Genomic DNA, 3,977 nt, shown 5'->3' with positions numbered 1-3,977 from the left:
GAAGAAGAAGAAGAAGAGCAAGGAATATGATTCTGACAACAACAAGAAGAAGAAATCCTCAAAGTCTTCAAAGTCTTCGTCTCACAAGAAAAGCTCATCTGGCAAGGTCATGTGTTCGTTGGCAAGGAGATGGATTCAGAGGAGGAGTATGCTTCAGACGAGGCGGAGGTGGAGTCTGATTCAGGCGTGGCAAGCCTGGCTCTAGCTTCGGCATTCGTCGCCAAGTCCATCTTCAACACTGAAGACAATGGTCACGTCGCCGACGCTGAAGCCGATGATGAGGATGACTCTGCTCCGCCCTACTGCTTCATGGCACGAGGTGCCAAGGTAAACTCACGCGATGCTTATTTTCAAACATCTAGTGAAGATGACTCTGAGTGTGAATCCAAACCTAGCTATAAGACTCTTGCTAAAATTGCAACTGAACAACAAACTGCTATGGAAAATATTCAAAAGTTGCTAGACAAAAGCGATGACCTATTGGACGCGGAAATGAATCAAACTCAGTCCTTAATCGAAGACATTAAAAATCTTCATGTTAAGTACGAGGAACTTGAAAGTCGTCATGAAACACTCTTAGCTACTCATGAGAATCTTTCCTATGATTATCTTCAAAGGAAGCAAGATCTAGAGAAACTAAGAGCATCTCATGAAGACTTCAAAAAGGGAACGATTCACTTCACGCTCAACAGATTAGTTCCGCTCATGATGACCTTGTGCCACCATGTTTAAAATGTCTTGAGCGTGATAATGATGTCTCTATTGCTGAATGTTCTACTGCTGCTGATGTTGCAATATCTTCAACTGCTGATGTGGTGACTAACCCCTCTTCCGAGGATACCATTACTATTGCTGATGAGAATGCTAGGTTGAAGACATTGCTTGAAACAGGCATGTACAAAAGCCTCAAAGGGCATCAGACACTATGTGATGTCCTCAAGAAACAGATTCTGAACTGAAACCCTAGGAAAGAGGGTGTTGGGTTTGAGAGGAAAATGAATGTTGATGGTTCTTACTGGGTTGCTGCAAAGGGCCCTTCAGTGGACCCATCCACCTTATCTGGCTTCACTTGTGCTAACCCCATTATCATTGATGAATCCTTTGATGCCAATTATAAGTTGTTTAAGAATTAGAATGGTGAAGTGTTTGCCAGATTTATTGGTACTAACTGCAGGAATGGACCACCTTTGAAGAAGATCTGGGTGCCCAACAGTTGTCTTGAGAAGCTTCCCATGAATGTCATCATGACATCACCTAGGAAGAAGACAAACACCAGACCAAAGGCTTCATATGATCCAAAGGCTTCATACAGACAGAGGACCTCACAAGGTCACCCTAACGCCAATGTTTTGCAGGGAAACCATACGCAGACTTATGAATATGAGTGCGTTTCTTCAAACCGCTATGTTCATAAAACAAAGAACTTTTCTGCCTATTCTTATGAGTATTATTCACCTCCTGCAAGGCTATTTGCTAGGGCTCCAAAGCCAAAGTTCTCAGATGCTGCACTTAGACTCATTTCTTCTAAGCCACCCCTGAAGATTTGGGTGGTTAAGAAGAATTAACTTTCTTTTGCAGGGAAAGGTCTCCAGCTGGAAATCAAAGGGTTCTGACGCCAATGCTGGGGACCTAAAACATCTTGTGGGACACAAGATAAAATGCCAGAATGGTCTTACCATGTATTTCGTCCCAGGGTTTCTTGACAAGCATCCTATCTTACCTAACAAGAATCTGAACTTTGATAGTATGCTTGTTCGTCAAATGTTTGCACTTCACATTTCTCTTCGTGAAGCCTATCCCCCTAACAACACTGTAGGGTACGGCTCCGAAGGCTACTGAGTGTATTATGGACAGTGGATGCACTAACCACATGACTGGTGATCGAAGTCTTCTTATGGATTCAACCCTACGTCCGTCTGACAAAAGTCACATTACGTTCGCTGACACTGGTAAAAGCAAGGTATTGGGCCTAGGTAGAGTTGCAATCTCAAAGGATCAGCAGATGTATAAAGTGATGCTTATTGAATCCCTTGGATTCAACTTAATGTCTGTCTCAATGCTTTGTGATCTGAACATGATTGTGATATTTGGAAAATAACGTTGCCTTGTGCTTATGGAATCTGACAAATCTCTAGTCTTCGAAGGGTATCGCAGAGATGATCTGTATATGGTAGATTTCTCCGCAGGACCACAGCTTGCCGTATGTCTTCTAGCAAAAGCTTCAGAGTGCTGGCTCTGGCATTGGAGGCTAGGACATGTGGTCATGAGGAACTTGCACACTCTCGTGAAGAAGAAGCATATCATTGGCATCGAGGGCATCAAGTTCAAGAAGGATCATCTATGTGGTGCCTATGAAGCCGGGAAGATGACAAGGGCCAAGCATCCCTCGAAGACAATCATGACTACATCACGCCTCTTCGAGCTGCCACTGGTACGCGTCGGTGCTATACAAACGGTTTTTAACCCCTTTCTGCGACGGCATTTGGAACCATCGCCAAGTGAGTGTGGGCGATAGGGGGGTCCTTCCCACACGACCCAGAAATCGTCGGGGATAGACCCTCCTGGGACACCAAATGAGCTCGTGTGTGATCGGGCGAGGCATCGAAACCCAATCATTTCCGCAGGTATGTACATCCCACACGGTGAATCCCAGAAAAACAATTTCCGTAGGTATGTATATCACACACAGTCAATCCAAGGAATACATTTCCGTTCTTATGTACATCCCACACAGTCAATCCAGGGAAAATGTTTCCGTTCTTATGTACATCCTACACAGTCAATCCAGGGAAAACGTTTCCGTTCGTATGTACATCCCACATAGTTTTTATGTATACGCTCGTGTGTGAAAGGTGTAACTATCACACACGCTCTGCCTTGGTTAATTGTTTGCTTTTATGAACTACATCACACACAATTTGATGTAGAAAACTGTGTGGCATTGGGCTATCCATCACAAGCGCTTTTACTGCCAGAACCGTTTGCAAAGTTCCATGTCCGTCTGTTCTCTTTTTACATCGCACACGCTGTTTTCTTTCTAACCGTGTGCACATTATTTTATTAGCTCCTGTATATTTTTATTTTTGCCTGTAGTTTATTATTCAAATTGGAAATTTGAAATATGAAACGTGCAATTCAAATTCTCAGCACAATGGTTCAACAACAAATCCATAAATAAAATTGCCAGTACAATATGTTCAGTAATTACAGGATTAGGGAGCAATTAACTATAATGAACCACAATATTTAAAGGCGGTAAAGGTGAAGAGACAAGTGTAAATCATTTTGACTGCCGACGGTGTTGAAGAAGCGGAATGCCCATAATGTGCCTTCCTGCATGCTATAGGCACGAACCACTTTTGTCCAACCCCTTGTGACGATCGCCCGCCCATCCTTCACCGCCTTCAGGAAGACTTCTAGAGCATTATCATGGTAGCATGAATTATGTACTTTAACCTTAGTTGCCTCCACTCCGGTCATGTAGTTTGCAAGGTAATCATCAGTAAATAGCTTCGGAAACCACTGAAAAGAGAAAATTATCAGATACTGAGGTCTAATAGAGTAACTTGTTGTGGGCAGGGGGAAAAGGCAACACATTACTTACCATCCTAAAGTTCACTGTTGTCTTGGACAAAGTGTAAATAAAGAGCTTAATTCCAATCAGCCGTTTCTTTTGCCTAACAATCTTTCTTAGTTTCCTCACTTGACGCTTGTTCATGAATATCTCATTGCCCCACATGCAAAAGGGATCGAAGCGTGGATCAGTACCGCTCATTTATGTACCTACAAGCAACTAGTAAATGTTAGAAGCTAAACTGAGATTGCACAAATGATGTAAAATACAACTACGTATGTTCCTACGTACAAGTATGTTTTTTAGATTTCAATATGAACTACATACGGATGTATATAGAATTATAGATATAGTTTAGATTAGAATCTAGATTCACTCATTTTGCTCCTTATGTAGTCTATAT

This window comes from Triticum aestivum, chromosome 6D, assembly GCF_018294505.1.
Source record: "Triticum aestivum cultivar Chinese Spring chromosome 6D, IWGSC CS RefSeq v2.1, whole genome shotgun sequence".
NCBI classification, from domain to species: domain Eukaryota; kingdom Viridiplantae; phylum Streptophyta; class Magnoliopsida; order Poales; family Poaceae; genus Triticum; species Triticum aestivum.
Note: the sequence above shows the minus strand (reverse complement) of the source record.